We start from the raw sequence: 21479 nt of genomic DNA, 5'->3' as shown, positions 1-21479 counted from the left end.
ATAAACTTTTCATGCAATGCTACATCATTTTACATATTAGCGGAATCTTTTAATACCACACACATTACCGGAATTACAGTCTAAGAATGGACAGAGAGATGGGCCTATGTGTTCATCTTATCATATTTCTCCAATGCCAAATCAGTGTGTCTTGTTCGCAATGAAACTGACACTGTTTGCAAATAATTAAAATCGGAGACGTCATTAGGAATCTGAGCATGACACTTCCAAAAGTTAGGCCTACCTTGCCACCCCAGACAGAGTAGGCCTACAGACACAGAAAACTTTACACTTTAACTGCTGGTGTAACAGTATGGTGTAACAGCAACTTTAGACCGTCCCCTCGCCCCGACACGGGCGCGAACCAGTGACCCTCTGCACACATCAACAACAGTCACCCACGAAGCATCGTTACCCATCGCTCCACAAAAGCCGCTGCCCTTGCAGAGCAAGGGGAAACCCTACTTCAAGTCTCAGAGCAAGTGACGTAACCAATTAAAACGCTATTAGCGCGTACCCGCTAACTAGCTAGCCATTTCACATCCGTTACACTGGCTACTCTTCTACTCTTCTTCACAAGTATTTCCCTAAAAGCTGTCTGTGTGTAAACATCTTGTATTGTACATAAAGTGAACATCTTAAGGATTAGCCCCTTTTTTTGAGCCTAAAATGACATACACAAATCTAACTGCCTGTAGCTCTGGCCCTGAAGCAAGGTATGCATATTCTTGGTACCATTTGAAAAGAAACACTTTGCAGTTTATGGAAATGTGAAAGGAATGTAGTAGAATATAACACAATAGATCTGGTAAAAGATAATAAAAAATAAAAAAAATGTTATTTTGTATTTTTTTTGTACCATTATCTTTGAAATGCAAGAGAAAGGCCATAATGTATTATTCCAGCCCAGGTGCAATTTATATTTTGACCACTAGATGGCATCAGTGTATGTGCAAAGTTTTAGACTGATCCAATGAACCATTGCATTTCTGTTCAAAATGTTGTATCAAGACTGCCCAAATGTGCCTCATTTGTTTATTAATAATTTTTCATGTTCAAAATTCTGCACTCTCCTCAAACAATAGCATGGTATTATTTCACTGTAATACCTACTGTAAATTGGACAGTGCAGTTAGATTTACAGGAATTTTAGCTTTCTGCCAATATCAGATATGTTTGTGTCCTGGGAAATGTTCTTCTTACTTACAACCTCATGATAATCGCATTAGCCTACGTTAGCTCAACCGTCCCGTGGAAGGGACACCGATCCCGAAGAAGTTTTAATCAATTGATAGTAACAGAATTACATTACTTCCCAAGCAAAGTAAATGTTTTGTCTCAGTTATATAAGGTTGTAGCTCAGCTTCTGAATTGTCGAAGAAACAAAACAATGATATCCCCAAATGCTTCAGACGCACGTCTTTCTCGTGTATGTTATAGCTTGTTTCTAGCATAAAGCATAGCAGAACAAAGCTAAGAAGGGGGTAGTGGCTATGCTTTTTGCCATTTTCTTTAATAAAAGGCAGGCCTATGGCATACCCTCAATTCGAGTTTTGGTTTTAACTTAACAGCCCTTCACTGACAAGGCAACCAACCAACACGAAGGTAGTCTATTTAAAGAGTGCACGGTGGGCGGAGGAATTGACTGACAAATCTATGGATATAGGAGCCAATAGCCTAATTTTGTCTGTTAAACAGGTAGGCCTACGTCTTATTTCTTATATAGGAAGAAATAGGCTCCAACACAAAGCCCTCTTGTTGGTTGAAATTAATTATGCCTTCTCGAATTAGCCTAGGCTCGTCTGCCTAGGCTACACAGTAATGAAATTATGCGCGCATCATTGGCTTTCCTGTCAGATCTTGGTCACGTTTTGAACCAAATAATTGATTAAAACACTGTTTTTCATTGAAGGTCTACAGTAGCCTCAGTAGCATGGTGTAGCACCGTGGTGTAGCCGGAGGACATCTAGCTTCTGTCCTTCTCTGGGTACATTGACTTCAATACAAAACCTGCAGAGATCATCCGTTCACCTACTCTGCATCTCACAAAGACACAGCGGTTGGAACCCAAAATTTCTAATTTAGACTCATCAGACCAAAGGACAGATTTCCACCGGTCTAATGACCATGAATGCCTGATTCATGCAGTCTCATCTGAACAGTTGATGTTGAGATGTGTCTGTTACTTGAACTCTTTGAAGCATTTATTTGGGCTGCATTCTAAGGTGCGGTTAACTCTAATGAACTTATCCTCTGCAGCAGAGGCAACTCTGGGTCTTCCTTTCCTGTGGCCTTCCTCATGAGAGCCAGTTTTATCATAGCGCTTGATGGTTTTTGTGACTGCACTTGAAGAAACTTTAAAAGTTCTTGACATTTTCCGGATTAACTGATCTTCATGTCTTAAAGAAATGATGGACTGTTGTTTCTCTTTGCTTATTTGAGCTGTTCTTGCCATAATATGTACTTGGTCTTTTACAAAATAGTGCTATCTTCTGTATACCACCCCTACCTTGTCACAACGCAACTGATTGCCTCAAATGCATTAAGAAGGAAATAAATTACACAAACGTACTTTTAACAAGGCACACCTGTTAATTGAAATGCATTCCAGGTGACTACCTCATGAAGCCGGTTGAGAGAATGCCAAAAGTGTGCAAAGCTGTCATCAAGGCAAAAGGTGGCTACTTTAAAGAATCTCAAATATAAAACATATTTTGATTTGTGTAACACTTATCTATCATCGTCATAAGGGTTAGGCTTCAGGCTTAGGCTACATTACTTAGGAAACATATGACATTTCACAGATAAAGAGACACCTAATGAGATACCTAGCTATTCAGTTATCTAGCTAATTATAGCTATGGGGATCATAGCTAGCTACATTTTACTGGTAAAATAGAGCAATCCTACAGCAGCATTCTCTGGCTGGCTAGCTACATATCGAATCACTAGCCAGTTCGTTTTAGCCCAATGACAAATGCTCTTCAATTTTATGTTGTACAGCTTTCAAAGAAAACATTAACATAAAGACAAGAGAAGAGCTAAATCAAGTAGGCTAGCTAGCTAACTACCTTGTCTCGTTTTGGCTAATTGTCTATTTGGCTTGTTATCAAAAGTTAATTTCACAGACTCATCAATACTTAAAACCAATTTATGTGTTCTATTCATATGCTGTTCTAATAACCAATTTCTATGTTCTTGCAAGTGGCTGACTGTACAAATCCCACCTATCAGGAGCTGCAATTTGCCAGGACGCCCAGATGTTGTTTTGAGAACGAACGACCGTGTTTTGAGAACAAACGAAAGATATCTCAGTTTCAAGGTCTCAGCTTAGAGAGGAGAAGCCTCGTGAGGTGTTGGACTATCACATGTTATGAAACAGTATTGGTCTGTCACATGAATGAAACAACACGGTAATGATTAATTAATTATGCTAAATCATGCAAATACAACTTATCTGTGTATAGCCGTATATAAGACAACTGTTGGGTCTGCCCAGGAAGAGCTCCTGATTGACATGTGTACTATGGTGCATTGAGTTGGTTGGAACCTCTCCAGCGCTGACAATAAACAATGATTCATTTAAGATTGACTTTGAGTGTCCCTGTGTAAGAATTTTCCACAACATTTGGCGTCACGAACTGGATGATTGATTCTGCCTACGGAGCTTTACAGTTGGGGTCTGCGAGGAAAACCGGTGGCGCATTTTATGAAGCGTGAGGGAAATTCCTGTCCGACCAAAAGAGGACGAGGACCCGTCCAGATCCTTACTGTGAGCTGCCCAGGAAAAGACACATCATCCACGAACAATTGCGGGACGGCAAATGATTTCAGTAAGTCAATTTAAATGAATCCGTATAAAACGGGGGAAAAAATATTTTAAAAAAAATCAAGGTGAGTAACACATAAAACATTACCCATAGTCTTATAGAGAGAATACTATTCACTAGTTTTAAGAGAAGACTAGAGCAAGGGCAACCGTACCATGTAAAGCCCCGCTAACAGCTATGTATAGGTATTTAGAAGATATGTCCATGTGGTATGCAGCCACAAAAATATTACACAAGGAATTTTTGAGTACGGGGTGTGTCAATAGGTGAGTGTAGCTGGTGCATCGAAGTCAGGCGCAGGAGAGCAGAGATGAGTGGACAAAGCACTTTACTAAGGCAATCATTTGCACAGAACGCAACTGCGTCACAAAACAAATGCCCAACGAACCAGTGAGGCAGCACAAAGTACAAAAACACAAGTACAAAGTACAGACTGCCCCAAAGCACGGGTAATAAAATAAACCTGGCGCAAACCAGCCGGAAGCGTGCCAACCTCAACAATAAACAATTACACACACAGAAATGGGGGGGAACAGAGGGTTAAATACACAACATGTAATGAGGGAATGAATACCAGGTGTGTGGGAAAACAAGACAAAACAAATGGAAAATAAAAGGTGGATCGGCGATGGCTAGAAGACCGGTGACGTCGACCGCCAAACGCCGCCCGAACAAGGAGAGGGACCGACTTTATGTGCATAGCAAGTAACAACAGAGAGATTCGTTGACGATACACATGGGTAATGAGGAGATTACTGAGTGTGTTTGGGAATAGTACTAAGTGAATGTGGATGTGAAAGTTGAAATTGAAATTGATTGGAATTTGGCTGATTGAAATTTGGATAACAAAAGCTGATTGAAATTTGGATTATAGATGGATTGAAATTATTACTAATAAGATTGGAATTTGGATGGAGATACTAAGTTGAGAAAAATGCGGATAACAAAAGAAATGTGGATAATAAGAGGTTTGAAATTGAGCTATTGAGTATTGAGTGTATGGGAGCTGTCAGGGGACTAACTTACGTGTGAAAGAGGTGAATGAATGCAACAACCTGTTCTGTGTGAGCTGAGTTTTCCAGTTCTGTGTGAGCTGATTAGCAACATCATCTAGGGTTCTGTCCAACACCGCCGTTGGATCTACAGGTAGAGGATAACGTGTCTCCGAAATCTCAGAGGACAACATGTCTCCGAGGATAACATGTCTCGTTAGTAAGGAGGATAACATGTCTCGTTAACGTCGAGGCTAACATGTCTCATTTGTAACGAGGATAACATGTCTCTGAGGACAACACGACTTTAGATGATATGAGGATAACATGTCTCGTCAGTGGAGTTTGATGTTTTAACGTTGTTATGAATGGAGATATGAAAGAAGAGAACTATTTCCGAATATGCTGTTAAATAGAACACTAGAGTGAATATTCAAACCCCTGTATGAATAGAACACTGGTGTAGATGAGGAATTTGTGATGTAACACAAGTGTATAATGGGTTACGAGAGATAAAGTAACATAACATTTGTATAATGGGTTATTATGATGATCTGATGAAGTAAGAATAGAAAATATATATAATATACAACTAGCACACCCACATGTAGACGTACGTGAGTGGTGACAAAGTATTCTGAGGAATGTTCAGAGTGGATCATGGATCCATTTCTATGTAAAGGTTACAGCATTGTACAGGACTTGACTTACCCTTAACCAATAAAAGATTTCCTCCACCCTGGTAATGCATTTGCAATAAGCCCATACCCTGTTAAATAGAACCAATGAATTTTGAACATGATTTTCTGTTAACTAAACATAAAAGGCTACAATTTATTGTACTCCCGATGGAGTTTTTTTTATATATATCCCAAATGATGAAGTTCTAAACCAATTCGTGAGTAGGCAAAATGGAAACTGCATCTGTTTCCCTGTTATCTCAGGTGCCAGACTTACTATGGACTGAGTGTGACATCTACTGGGGACTGAGACAGTGCAACCCAGTTAGTACATATTGATCCCTCCAAAGCATTACATATCAATCTTAAAATAACAGACATTTTAATAAATATTGAAGTAGAAACTGAATATCCAACAGAGATTGGTAATAAAAATATAAAGTAACTTTTTGAAGGTATACTAAAATGAAAACAATGCCTTCCAATATGGAGAAAGTTATCATGTTTGTTATGTTTTGTTTTAACCCTTGCAATAGGGGAAAAAGCTAAATGTGGTTTGAAAGTGATCTGTGTGTATAAGCAGTAGTGATGAGGTATTCCTATTGGAACCAGCAGGGTTTTAGTAGAAGGAAATGGATTATGGAGACTAGTGAAAGTAAGTAAATAAAGTAAATCATGGTAATTAGCAATCTAATAATGGAATATTTGAGTAATTTCAAGGAGTAAAACAGAGGGATTGAGCATTGGGACTGATATTAAATTAGAGGCTGCTCACTCTTCAATCCCTGGTCCACTGCTCTTGTGTTTATGTCATCTGTTGTGTGGATTAGAGATAACCTTCCTGTGGAACAATAGATAGCCGCCAGTACACACTGAACTCAAAAAGCTGTGAGAGACACAGTGGGGAAATTAGGGACAGTTTGTACATAATTGTATGTCAATGCAACAGGTCAAAAAGATTAAGATTACAAGAGAAGTGTTTACTTTAGAAGGTGCCCAATTCAGCTATACGGGACACCGTAGCATCTGATATGACTGAGTATAAATGTGTCTAAATGTGTCTAGTATATTTCTGTATACACATGGGTTTATTAAGACTTCCTGCCCAAGATGCAGTAAACTCGATTAAATTAAGCATTTTTAGGACTGATTAAAGTGTAGCATATTGAAAACTAAGTACATGTTTATTTTCTTTCTTCCAGGACTGATGGAATGTCCGCTAACAAGTATTTTTTTCACGTTTATCAAGGATTCTGTATATCTCCCTTTGAAAGGGCTTCTTGAGGCAGGTGCCTTGGGAGAGCAGTTAGAAGTGCTGGATCCAGCTGTTAAGGGACCTCCAAAATTAAGCAAGGCCTGGCCATTTTGTTTGTGTTTACCCTATGATTTTTGCCACACAAATGCCAGCACCCACACACAAACCACCTGTTAATTAATATTTGTTAGTGGTTAATACTCTGTTTGATTTAGAAGTGTGGGGTCTTTTTTTGTGTGGGATTTTCACGGGTTAGAAAGAATGCTGTACACAAATGAAAGTTTCTGTTGTCAGAGTTTTGGTTGCACACATGTAAATTCTCTTGATTAGAAGAAATGTACTGAATAACCCAATGTAAACCTGATACATAAAATGTTTGAAATATCTTTATGTAATGTCTGAGGTACAGGAAAACAAACACTCACTTAATAGGGCTGACTGACCTCTGACCTCTGTTCTGACTTCCTGGTGAGGCCTGATCACCCTTACTAGGAAGATAGGAGACATAGTTTTTTTTATGGGCTATGTAAAAACAAATAATTAAGAAGAAGTTTATAATTTATCAATAGTCCTTTGTGTGATTCAGACCACGAGAAGGACAGAGGGAGAGAGCTGTCTCTAGTCTATTTTACCATTACCTTATGGGATGCAATTATTTCTTTATAGAGTTATCAAGAGATAATACAATTTTATTGATTCTAATTTGTTTATATTTGATTTAACAGGCAGTGTTGTTTTTTTTGGACGTGTATCCAAAGGGGGAATTACCAGTCCTCTGGGGCCCTTTGGTAAATATGCAAATGGTTTTTCTTAAAATGCCTGCCTGAAAAAGTGAAAAAAAGATGTTGGTCATGGATGACAGTCACTCTAAATGAATAGAAATGTTCCCCCACCTCGAGTGATATATGTGTATTGCTGTTGTTGTTTTCTTTTCTTTGTTTTTGTCCTGCTTCAATAGCAAATCTCACCAGATTGGGTCTGCTGGATGGTCGAGATTTCTCCCTGAGGATTAGCCCTCCGACTCCTCTAACCTGTAACTCTGCAGTGAGATCGCCAAGATGATAGGGGAGTATAAGCCAATTTGGGGGGTAAATGGTTTCAACTGTGTGTTGTTATTCTCTAAGACATTTGTCTTAGAAGTCTGGATTTCCTGAATTACAAATACCCTAAACTAAACTGTTGTTCTGGTCTGTCCTCTCTCGAGGTAATGGCGGAGATGGTATCTAGATGCATGGAAGATAATTCGGCCGATGAACAGTGTGATCCTCAACACCCCCTCTAACCGGCTGAAATTGGTGAAAATGGCGTTCAGTATGGTGCTTCACCACTTCTACCGTGAGACCTGAGTTCAAGCCAGCAACCTGTACACAGCAGTCGACGCTATCAACTGCCTTTTCTCTCAGGAGCGACATGGGGTGCATGTGGAGTGAGCATGGAGAGAGATCCAGTCCAAACTTCTCTCATGCTGTTGGTGTACTGGTAGGAAAATGGACAAAGTCATAATGGACTGTATAGGACAGTGGCGGCTCAGGTGAGAGACATTATCAAGGGCCATCCACTTTGAACATGTGCCATTAAAAGGACAAACTGAAACACTATCTGAAGAAGAACATGAAGAAATGTCAGGAAAGGAAGAATGAGTGCCGTAATTGATTTAGGCTTGTCCAAAATTGTTTATTTGGGGTATTGGGTTGATTGTGGAGGTTTGCACACTGCAAAATGTTGTAATTTAGACTAACAATGCATTGAAATACCAATCTGTCATTACCACAAGTGATGAGAAAAGTGAGGGTCTTAAATTAAAGTGACAGAATCAACGTGAAGCACTAAGGACTGTCATTCTAAATTTGGGTTGGATAATATATCAATAATTATGATTATGATTTGGAAAGGCAAGACTTCTAGAAACAGAGCTGTGCCCTAAAAACGTGAGGAGAGACACTAGATTGTTACAAGGTTAGCCCGAGCTACAATCTCATTCTTAGCAAGGTTGGTGTGAAACTGTTATAACGTGTTCTCTCTCTCTTCCTTGTGAAATGTTATTAACATGCTGTAAGGCGACGTGCCTCTCTGGCTGATAAGATTTCAGCAGCTATCGTGTTTTCTACTCCTCCAGAGGATGGTGAAACAGTTAGATGCCAACTCTGGATGAGCCCCCCTTTCCTCCGATTCTTTTCCTTTTAGCAAGTCAATCAATCAATCAAGTTGATTTTATATAGCCCTTCGTACATCAGCTAATATCTCGAAGTGCTGTACAGAAACCCAGCCTAAAACCCCAAACAGCAAGCAATGCAGGTGTAGAAGCACGGTGGCTAGGAAAAACTCCCTAGAAAGGCCAAAACCTAGGAAGAAACCTAGAGAGGAACCAGGCTATGAGGGGTGGCCAGTCCTCTTCTGGCTGTGCCGGGTGGAGATTATAACAGAACATGGCCAAGATGTTCAAAATGTTCATAAATGACAAGCATGGTCAAATAATAATCAGGAATAAATGTCAGTTGGCTTTTCATAGCCGATAATTAAGAGTTGAAAACAGCAGGTCTGGGACAGGTAGGGGTTCCATAACCGCAGGCAGAACAGTTGAAACTGGGACAGCAGCAAGGCCAGGTGGACTGGGGACAGCAAGGAGTCATCATGCCCGGTAGTCCTGACGTATGGTCCTAGGGCTCAGTTCTTCCGAGAGAGAGAAAGAAAGAGAGAAGGAGAGAATTAGAGAGAGCCAAGAAGTTCAAAATGTTCATAAATGACAAGCATGGTCAAATAATAATCAGGAATAAATGTCAGTTGGCTTTTCATAGCCGATCATTAAGAGTTGAAAACAGCAGGTCTGGGACAGGTAGGGGTTCCATAACTGCAGGCAGAACAGTTGAAACTGGAACAGCAGCAAGGCCAGGTGGACTGGGGACAGCAAGGAGTCATCATGCCCAGTAGTCCTGACGTATGGTCCTAGGGCTCAGGTCCTCCGAGAGAGAGAAAGAAAGAGAGAAGGAGAGAATTAGAGAGAGCATACTTAAATTCACACAGGACACTGGATAAGACAGGAGAAGTACTCCAGATATAACCAACTGGCCCTAGCCCCCCGACACAAACTACTGCAGCATAAATACTGGAGGCTGAGACAGGAGGGGTCAGGAGACACTGTGGCCCCATCCGATGATACCCCCGGACAGGACCAAACAGGAAGGATATAACCCCACCCACTTTGCCAAAGCACAGCCCCCGCACCACTAGAGGGATATCTTCAGCCACCAACTTACAATCCTGAGACAAGGCCGAGTATAGCCCACAAAGATATCCACCACAGCACAAACCAAGGGGGGGCGCCAACCCAGACAGGAAGATCACGTCAGTAACTCAACCCACTCAAGTGACGCACCCCTCCTAGGGACGGCATGAAAGAGCACCAGTAAGCCAGTGACTCAGCCCCTGTAATAGGGTTAGAGGTAGAGAATCCCAGTGGAGGGGAACCGGCCAGGCAGAGACAGCAAGGGCGGTTCGTTGCTCCAGAGCCTTTCCGTTCACCTTCACACTCCTGGGCCAGACTACACTCAATCATATGACCTACTGAAGAGATAACTCTTCAGTAAAGACTTAAAGGTTGAGACCGAGTCTGCGTCTCTCACATGGGTAGGCAGACCATTCCATAAAAATGGAGATCTATAGGAGAAAGCCCTGCCTCCAGCTGTTTGCTTAGAAATTCTAGGGACAATTAGGAGGCCTGCGTCTTGTGACCGTAGCGTACGTGTAGGTATGTACGGCAGGACCAACTCGGAAAGATAGGTAGGAGCAAGCCCATGTAACGCTTTATAGGTTAACAGTAAAACCTTGAAATCAGCCCTTGCCTTAACAGGAAGCCAGTGTAGGGAAGCTAGCACTGGAGTAATATGATCAAATTTCTTGGTTCTAGTCAGGATTCTAGCAGCCATATTTAGCACTAACTGAAGTTTATTTAGTGCTTTATCCGGGTAGCCGGAAAGTAGAGCATTGCAGTAGTCTAGCCTAGAAGTAACAAATGCATGGATTAATTTTTCTGCATCATTTTTGGACAGAAAATTTCTGATTTTTGCAATGTTACGTAGATGGAAAAAAGCTGTCCTTGAAACAGTCTTGATATGTTCGTCAAAAGAGAGATCAGGGTCAAGAGTAACGCCGAGGTCCTTCACAGTTTTATTTGAGACGACTTTACAACCATCAAGATTAATTGTCAGATTTAACAGAAGATCTCTTTGTTTCTTGGGACCTAGAACAAGCATCTCTGTTTTGTCCGAGTTTAAAAGTAGAACGTTTTCAGCCATCCACTTCCTTATGTCTGAAACACAGGCTTCTAGCGAGGGCAATTTTGGGGCTTCACCATGTTTCATTGAAATGTACAGCTGTGTGTCATCCGCATAGCAGTGAAAGTTAACATTATGTTTTTGAATAACATCCCCAAGAGGTAAAATATATAGTGAAAACAATAGTGGTCCTAAAACGGAACCTTGAGGAACACCGAAATGTACAGTTGATTTGTCAGAGGACAAACCATTCACACAGACAAACTGATATCTTTCCGACAGATAAGATCTAAACCAGGCCAGAACTTGTCCGTGTAGACCAATTTGGGTTTCCAGTCTCTCCAAAAGAATGTGGTGATCGATGGTGTCAAAGGCAGCACTAAGGTCTAGTAGCACGAGGACAGATGCAGAGCCTCGGTCTGACGCCATTAAAAGGTAATTTACCACCTTCACAAGTGCAGTCTCAGTGCTATGATGGGGTCTAAAACCAGACTGAAGCATTTCGTATGCATTGTTTGTCTTCAGGAAGGCAGTGAGTTGCTGCGCAACAGCTTTTTCTAAAATTTTTGAGAGGAATGGAAGATTCGATATAGGCCGATAGTTTTTTATATTTTCCGGGTCAAGGTTTGGCTTTTTCAAGAGAGGCTTTATTACTGCCACTTTTAGTGAGTTTGGTACACATCCGGTGGATAGAGAACCGTTTATTATGTTCAACATAGGAGGGCCAAGCACAGGAAGCAGCTCTTTCAGTAGTTTAGTAGGAATAGGATCCAGTATGCAGGTTGAAGGTTTAGAGGCCATGATTATTTTCATCATTGTGTCAAGAGATATAGTACTAAAACACTTAAGTGTCTCTCCCGATCCCAGGCCCTGGCAGAGCTGTGCAGATCCAGGACAGCTAAGCCCTGGAGGAATACGCAGATTTAAAGAGGAGTCCGTAATTTGCTTTCTAATGATCATGATCTTTTCCTCAAAGAAGTTCATGAATTTATTACTGCTGAAGTGAAAGCCATCCTCTCTTGGGGAATGCTGCTTTTTAGTTAGCTTTGCAACAGTGTCAAAAATAAATTTTGGATTGTTCTTATTTTCCTCAATTAAGTTGGAAAAGTAGGATGATCGAGCAGCAGTGAGGGCTCTTCGATACTGCACGGTACTGTCTTTCCAAGCTAGTCGGAAGACTTCCAGTTTGGTGTGGCGCCATTTCCGTTCCAATTTTCTGGAAGCTTGCTTCAGAGCTCGGGTATTTTCTGTATACCAGGGAGCTAGTTTCTTATGACAAATGTTTTTCGTTTTTAGGGGTGCAACTGCATCTAGGGTATTGTGCAAGGTTAAATTGAGTTCCTCAGTTAGGTGGTTAACTGATTTTTGTCCTCTGACGTCCTTGGGTAGGCAGAAGGAGTCTGGAAGGGCATCAAGGAATTTTTGTGTTGTCTGAGAATTTATAGCACGACTTTTGATGCTCCTTGGTTGGAGTCTGAGCAGATTATTTGTTGCGATTTCAAACGTAATAAAATGGTGGTCCGATAGTCCAGGATTATGAGGAAAAACATTAAGATCTACAACATTTATTCCATGGGACAAAACTAGGTCCAGAGTATGACTGTGGCAGTGAGTAGGTCCAGAGACATGTTGGACAAAACCCACTGAGTCGATGATGGCTCCGAAAGCCTTTTGGAGTGGGTCTGTGGACTTTTCCATATGAATATTAAAATCACCAAAAATTAGAATATTATCTGCTATGACTAGAAGGTCCGATAGGAATTCAGGGAACTCAGAGAGGAACGCTGTATATGGCTCAGGAGGCCTGTAAACAGTAGCTATAAAAAGTGATTGAGTAGGCTGCATAGATTTCATGACTAGAAGCTCAAAAGACGAAAACGTAATTTTCTTTTTTGTAAATTGAAATTTGCTATCGTAAATGTTAGCAACACCTCCGCCTTTGCGGGATGCACGGGGGATATGGTCACTAGTGTAACCAGGAGGTGAGGCCTCATTTAACACAGTAAATTCATCAGGCTTAAGCCATGTTTCAGTCAGGCCAATCACATCAAGATTGTGATCAGTGATTAGTTCATTGACTATAACTGCCTTTGAAGTGAGGGATCTAACATTAAGTAACCCTATTTTGAGATGTGAGGTATCACGATCTCTTTCAATAATGGCAGGAATGGAGGAGGTCTTTATCCTAATGAGATTGCTAAGGCGAACACCGCCATGTTTAGTTTTGCCCAACCTTTGCCCAACCTAGCAAGTTGAGATGATATGAGGATAACATGTAAGTAAGGTCATCTAAACCCTTAACCTGTTTACATTATATGGAACACTGAGCTGATGATCAAGTTAAACAACTGGGTGTTATGTTTTGACTTGGTGGATGTCCCAGGGACAGTTAGTGAAAACATAGGTCAATGCAAGTGTGGAAAGAAATATGGAAACAATGGTTAACATCAAGAGATTTATTCACCTCTGAATCTACAGATCCGTTATGTATTTTTGATAGTCACTCCCATTAATAAAGTGTAACCTTGAATATGATTATAGTATTACCATACTAAGTGGATTGTACAACCCAGAATGAAGGGTTTGAAATGATGAAGTGTCTGTTTCGTATTTGTGTTGATTTCCCTTACTTTAATAGAGTATAGAATATTTTGATATAGAAGCTAGAATCTAAATGCTTACATTAAAATTGAATGGTTATCACACATAGTGATAAGAGGATGGAATGTAATGGGAATATTAATGTTTGCTTTTCTTATAACCAATTTCTGTGTTTTATTCATGTGCTGTTCTAATAACACTTTTCTATGTTCTTGCAAGCGGCTGACTGTACAAATAGCACCTATCAGTAGCTGCAATTTGGCAGTACGACCAAACGTTGTTTCGAGAACAAACGACCGTGTTTTGAGAACAAATGAAAGATATCTCAGTTTCAAGGTCTCAGCTTAGAGTGGAGAAGCTTCGTGAAGTATTGGTCTGTCACATGTTATGAAACAGTATTGGTCAATCACATGAATGAAACAACATGGTAATAATTAATTAATTATGCTAAATCATGCAAATATAACTTGTCTGTGTATAGCCATACATAAGACAACTGCTGGGACTGCCCCAGGGGAGCTTCTGACAGACATGTGTACTATGGTGCATTGAGTTGGTTGGAACCTCTCCAGCGCACTGACAATAAACAATGATTCATTTAAGATTGACTTTGAGTGTCCCGGTGTAAGAATTTTCACAACATTCCCAACCTTTCAGGGCCAGTAGAGGCGAGGCGGCTCCAGGTGGCAGCATTCACTTTCAGTCCCTTCACCAAAACTCAAAATTTGCTTAATCCTGCCAATGACATATTGGCATCAGTCTTTACTATGGCAACTCAAGATGGCACTACCCATACCACTAAAAGAAATCATAATCCTAAAAATAGCGGTTTCTATGTTAAATGCACATGTTTAGTGGATTGAATACATCTCTTTGCTTAGCTTTCCTAAAGTCTTTCCATTCCACTTTTAAGTAACATTCTGTCTTATGTAACCATACCAAACATAATATCATACTAATTTGAGTGTCCCGGATTTACTTTTACTATGTTATGTCTAGTCTATGAGAACAGGCTGAGTGATGGCTTGCTTGAGGTAATGTTAAAGTTACCTTAAAAATTTGAGTTAGCTAGCTTAACTTACTTTATTTATCTCAACGTAAGACATGACCAGTACAATATTCCTCAATTAATATTGCAATGATGTCCAATGATGCATTTTTTTTTTTTTTTTTTTTTACAGCAGTGGTTTTGGCTACAGGAGCAACGGAGAAAAGATTCCTCAACGAACGTGACTATCATAAAGAGTTCTGCTTTAAAGGTCCACTCTGTGCTAGGCTGAAGATTTTGTTGTCTTCAACCTCTGTGATGTCTTCATCTTTGACATTTACATAATAATGGTGGCATACACAGTACCCACTGATTCATGAAGAACATCACAAAAAAATGTATCATGAGTTTGGTTGAACTGTCTATCCCATCATACAACCCAGAATATAAGATTGCCTTCAAAAGACGGAAGTCTGACAAGTCTTTAATTAAACATGTCCGAGTACAATGTCTCCTCTACTTTTGGAACCATGATGATTTCTCTGTATAAACAAAACAAAAAGAAACATGCCAACCCCCCTGATCTGGGAAGTGCAGTAAGGAAACTTCTGTCCTGGAAATCTACTAACCACAATCTAAAACGGATCCTAACCTTAACCAAACCCTTAAACCTGACACTAACCCTAACACTCATTTTAACACATTTTTAAACTAAATACCATTTTGCAGGTCAGGAGTGTCCGTATAGTCCCCCCGTCCCCGACCTTCAACCAGATCCTGCTGCTGCTTAGGTGTTTGTAGATCTGACTGACAATACCATATGTATGCAGTATGGCCAACACAGAAGGGATACAGAGAAAAGGGTATTTCAGAGCTGGCGTTATTCAAGGACTACAGAAAGGAAATGCTTAAAATTCAGTTAATGAGTTTCTCAGCACTAGTGAAGAACACATTTTCATCTTCAAATTCAGTTAATGAGTTTCTCAGCCCTAGTAAAGAACACATTTCCATCTTCAAATTCAGTTAATGAGTTTCTCAGCACTAGTAAAGAACACATTTTCATCTTCAAATTCAGTTAATGAGTTTCTCAGCCCTAGTAAAGAACACATTTTCATCTTCAAATTCAGTTAATGAGTTCATCAGCCCTAGTAAAGAACACATTTTCATCTTCAAATTCAGTTAATGAGTTCATCAGCCCTAGTAAAGAACACATTTTCATCTTCAAATTCAGTTAATGAGTTCATCAGCCCTAGTAAAGAACATATTTTCATCTTCAAATTCATTTAATGAGTTTCTCAGCCCTAGTAAAGAACACATTTTCATCTTCAAATTCAGTTAATGAGTTTCTCAGCCCTAGTAAAGAACACATTTTCATCTTCAAATTCAGTTAATGAGTTCATCAGCCCTAGTAAAGAACACATTTTCATCTTCAAATTCAGTTAAAGAGTTTCACAGCCCTAGTAAAGAACACATTTTCATCTTCAAATTCATTTAATGAGTTTCTCAGCCCTAGTAAAGAACACATTTTCATCTTCAAATTCATTTAATGAGTTTCTCAGCACTAGTAAAGAACACATTTTCATCTTCAAATTCATTTAATGAGTTTCTCAGCCCTAGTAAAGAACACATTTTCAACTTCAAATTCAGTTAATGAGTTTCTCAGCCCTAGTAAAGAACACATTTTCATCTTCAAATTCATTTAATGAGTTTCTCAGCCCTAGTAAAGAACACATTTTCATCTTCAAATTCATTTAATGAGTTTCTCAGCCCTAGTAAAGAACACATTTTCATCTTCAAATTCATTTAATGAGTTTCTCAGCACTAGTAAAGAACACATTTTCATCTTCAAATTCATTTAATGAGTTTCTCAGCCCTAGTAAAGAACACATTTTCATCTTCAAATTCATTTAATGAGTTTCTCAGCCCTCGTAAAGAACACATTTTCATCTTCAAATTCATTTAATGAGTTTCTCAGCCCTAGTAAAGAACACATTTTCATCTTCAAATTCAGTTAATGAGTTCATCAGCCCTAGTAAAGAACACATTTTCATCTTCAAATTCAGTTAATGAGTTCATCAGCCCTAGTAAAGAACACATTTTCATCTTCAAATTCAGTTAATGAGTTTCTCAGCCCTAGTAAAGAACACATTTTCATCTTCAAATTCAGTTAATGAGTTTCTCAGCCCTAGTAAAGAACACATTTTCATCTTCAAATTCAGTTAATGAGTTTCTCAGCCCTAGTAAAGAACACATTTTCATCTTCAAATTCATTTAATGAGTTTCTCAGCCCTAGTAAAGAACACATTTTCATCTTCAAATTCAGTTAATGAGTTCATCAGCCCTAGTAAAAACACATTTTCATTTTCATCTTCAAATTCAGTTAATGAGTTTCTCAGCCCTAGTAAAGAACACATTTTCATCTTCAAATTCATTTAATGAGTTTCTCAGCCCTAGTAAAGAACACATTTTCATCTTCAAATTCATTTAATGAGTTTCTCAGCACTAGTAAAGAACACATTTTCATCTTCAAATTCATTTAATGAGTTTCTCAGCCCTAGTAAAGAACACATTTTCATCTTCAAATTCATTTAATGAGTTTCTCAGCCCTAGTAAAGAACACATTTTCATCTTCAAATTCATTTAATGAGTTTCTCAGCCCTAGTAAAGAACACATTTTCATCTTCAAATTCAGTTAATGAGTTCATCAGCCCTAGTAAAGAACACATTTTCATCTTCAAATTCAGTTAATGAGTTCATCAGCCCTAGTAAAGAACACATTTTCATCTTCAAATTCAGTTAATGAGTTTCTCAGCCCTAGTAAAGAACACATTTTCATCTTCAAATTCAGTTAATGAGTTTCTCAGCCCTAGTAAAGAACACATTTTCATCTTCAAATTCATTTAATGAGTTTCTCAGCCCTAGTAAAGAACACATTTTCATCTTCAAATTCAGTTAATGAGTTCATCAGCCCTAGTAAAGAACACATTTTCATCTTCAAATTCAGTTAATGAGTTTCTCAGCCCTAGTAAAGAACACATTTTCATCTTCAAATTCAGTTAATGAGTTTCTCAGCCCTAGTAAAGAACACATTTTCATCTTCAAATTCATTTAATGAGTTTCTCAGCCCTAGTAAAGAACACATTTTCATCTTCAAATTCAGTTAATGAGTTCATCAGCCCTAGTAAAGAACACATTTTCATCTTCAAATTCAGTTAATGAGTTCATCAGCCCTAGTAAAGAACACATTTTCATCTTCAAATTCAGTTAATGAGTTCATCAGCCCTAGTAAAGAACACATTTTCATCTTCAAATTCAGTTAATGAGTTTCTCAGCCCTAGTAAAGAACACATTTTCATCTTCAAATTCAGTTAATGAGTTTCTCAGCCCTAGTAAAGAACACATTTTCATCTTCAAATTCAGTTAATGAGTTCATCAGCCCTAGTAAAGAACACATTTTTATCTTCAAATTCAGTTAATGAGTTTCTCAGCCCTAGTAAAGAACACATTTTCATCTTCAAATTCAGTTAATGAGTTCATCAGCACTAGTAAAGAACACATTTTCATCTTCAAATTCAGTTAATGAGTTTCTCAGCCCTAGTAAAGAACACATTTTCATCTTCAAATTCAGTTAATGAGTTTCTCAGCACTAGTAAAGAACACATTTTCATCTTCAAATTAATTTAATGAGTTTCTCAGCCCTAGTAAAGAACACATTTTCATCTTCAAATTCAGTTAATGAGTTTCTCAGCACTAGTAAAGAACACATTTTCATCTTCAAATTCATTTAATGAGTTTCTCAGCCCTAGTAAAGAACACATTTTCATCTTCAAATTCAGTTAATGAGTTTCTCAGCCCTAGTAAAGAACACATTTTCATCTTCAAATTCATTTAATGAGTTTCTCAGCCCTAGTAAAGAACACATTTTCATCTTCAAATTCATTTAATGAGTTTCTCAGCCCTAGTAAAGAACACATTTTCATCTTCAAATTCATTTAATGAGTTTCTCAGCACTAGTAAAGAACACATTTTCATCTTCAAATTCATTTAATGAGTTTCTCAGCCCTAGTAAAGAACACATTTTCATCTTCAAATTCATTTAATGAGTTTCTCAGCCCTCGTAAAGAACACATTTTCATCTTCAAATTCATTTAATGAGTTTCTCAGCCCTAGTAAAGAACACATTTTCATCTTCAAATTCAGTTAATGAGTTCATCAGCCCTAGTAAAGAACACATTTTCATCTTCAAATTCAGTTAATGAGTTCATCAGCCCTAGTAAAGAACACATTTTCATCTTCAAATTCAGTTAATGAGTTTCTCAGCCCTAGTAAAGAACACATTTTCATCTTCAAATTCAGTTAATGAGTTTCTCAGCCCTAGTAAAGAACACATTTTCATCTTCAAATTCAGTTAATGAGTTTCTCAGCCCTAGTAAAGAACACATTTTCATCTTCAAATTCATTTAATGAGTTTCTCAGCCCTAGTAAAGAACACATTTTCATCTTCAAATTCAGTTAATGAGTTCATCAGCCCTAGTAAAGAACACATTTTCATTTTCATCTTCAAATTCAGTTAATGAGTTCATCAGCCCTAGTAAAGAACACATTTTCATCTTCAAATTCAGTTAATGAGTTTCTCAGCCCTAGTAAAGAACACATTTTCATCTTCAAATTCAGTTAATGAGTTTCTCAGCCCTAGTAAAGAACACATTTTCATCTTCAAATTCAGTTAATGAGTTCATCAGCCCTAGTAAAGAACACATTTTTATCTTCAAATTCAGTTAATGAGTTTCTCAGCCCTAGTAAAGAACACATTTTCATCTTCAAATTCAGTTAATGAGTTCATCAGCACTAGTAAAGAACACATTTTCATCTTCAAATTCAGTTAATGAGTTCATCAGCCCTAGTAAAGAACACATTTTCATCTTCAAATTCAGTTAAAGAGTTTCACAGCCCTAGTAAAGAACACATTTTCATCTTCAAATTCATTTAATGAGTTTCTCAGCCCTAGTAAAGAACACATTTTCATCTTCAAATTCATTTAATGAGTTTCTCAGCACTAGTAAAGAACACATTTTCATCTTCAAATTCATTTAATGAGTTTCTCAGCCCTAGTAAAGAACACATTTTCAACTTCAAATTCAGTTAATGAGTTTCTCAGCCCTAGTAAAGAACACATTTTCATCTTCAAATTCATTTAATGAGTTTCTCAGCCCTAGTAAAGAACACATTTTCATCTTCAAATTCATTTAATGAGTTTCTCAGCCCTAGTAAAGAACACATTTTCATCTTCAAATTCATTTAATGAGTTTCTCAGCACTAGTAAAGAACACATTTTCATCTTCAAATTCATTTAATGAGTTTCTCAGCCCTAGTAAAGAACACATTTTCATCTTCAAATTCATTTAATGAGTTTCTCAGCCCTAGTAAAGAACACATTTTCATCTTCAAATTCATTTAATGAGTTTCTCAGCCCTAGTAAAGAACACATTTTCATCTTCAAATTCAGTTAATGAGTTCATCAGCCCTAGTAAAGAACACATTTTCATCTTCAAATTCAGTTAATGAGTTCATCAGCCCTAGTAAAGAACACATTTTCATCTTCAAATTCAGTTAATGAGTTTCTCAGCCCTAGTAAAGAACACATTTTCATCTTCAAATTCAGTTAATGAGTTTCTCAGCCCTAGTAAAGAACACATTTTCATCTTCAAATTCAGTTAATGAGTTTCTCAGCCCTAGTAAAGAACACATTTTCATCTTCAAATTCATTTAATGAGTTTCTCAGCCCTAGTAAAGAACACATTTTCATCTTCAAATTCAGTTAATGAGTTCATCAGCCCTAGTAAAGAACACATTTTCATCTTCAAATTCAGTTAATGAGTTCATCAGCCCTAGTAAAGAACACATTTTCATCTTCAAATTCAGTTAATGAGTTCATCAGCCCTAGTAAAGAACACATTTTCATCTTCAAATTCAGTTAATGAGTTTCTCAGCCCTAGTAAAGAACACATTTTCATCTTCAAATTCAGTTAATGAGTTTCTCAGCCCTAGTAAAGAACACATTTTCATCTTCAAATTCAGTTAATGAGTTCATCAGCCCTAGTAAAGAACACATTTTTATCTTCAAATTCAGTTAATGAGTTTCTCAGCCCTAGTAAAGAACACATTTTCATCTTCAAATTCAGTTAATGAGTTCATCAGCACTAGTAAAGAACACATTTTCATCTTCAAATTCAGTTAATGAGTTTCTCAGCCCTAGTAAAGAACACATTTTCATCTTCAAATTCAGTTAATGAGTTTCTCAGCACTAGTAAAGAACACATTTTCATCTTCAAATTCATTTAATGAGTTTCTCAGCACTAGTAAAGAACACATTTTCATCTTCAAATTCATTTAATGAGTTTCTCAGCCCTAGTAAAGAACACATTTTCATCTTCAAATTCAGTTAATGAGTTTCTCAGCCCTAGTAAAGAACACATTTTCATCTTCAAATTCATTTAATGAGTTTCTCAGCCCTAGTAAAGAACACATTTTCATCTTCAAATTCAGTTAATGAGTTCATCAGCCCTAGTAAAGAACACATTTTCATCTTCAAATTCAGTTAATGAGTTCATCAGCCCTAGTAAAGAACACATTTTCATCTTCAAATTCAGTTAATGAGTTCATCAGCCCTAGTAAAGAACACATTTTCATCTTCAAATTCAGTTAATGAGTTTCTCAGCCCTAGTAAAGAACACATTTTCATCTTCAAATTCAGTTAATGAGTTTCTCAGCCCTAGTAAAGAACACATTTTCATCTTCAAATTCAGTTAATGAGTTCATCAGCCCTAGTAAAGAACACATTTTTATCTTCAAATTCAGTTAA

This window comes from Salvelinus namaycush, chromosome 12 (genome assembly GCF_016432855.1).
Source record: "Salvelinus namaycush isolate Seneca chromosome 12, SaNama_1.0, whole genome shotgun sequence".
NCBI lineage: Eukaryota > Metazoa > Chordata > Actinopteri > Salmoniformes > Salmonidae > Salvelinus > Salvelinus namaycush.
The sequence above is the reverse complement of the archived record's forward strand: the minus strand, read 5'-3'. Positions refer to the sequence as shown.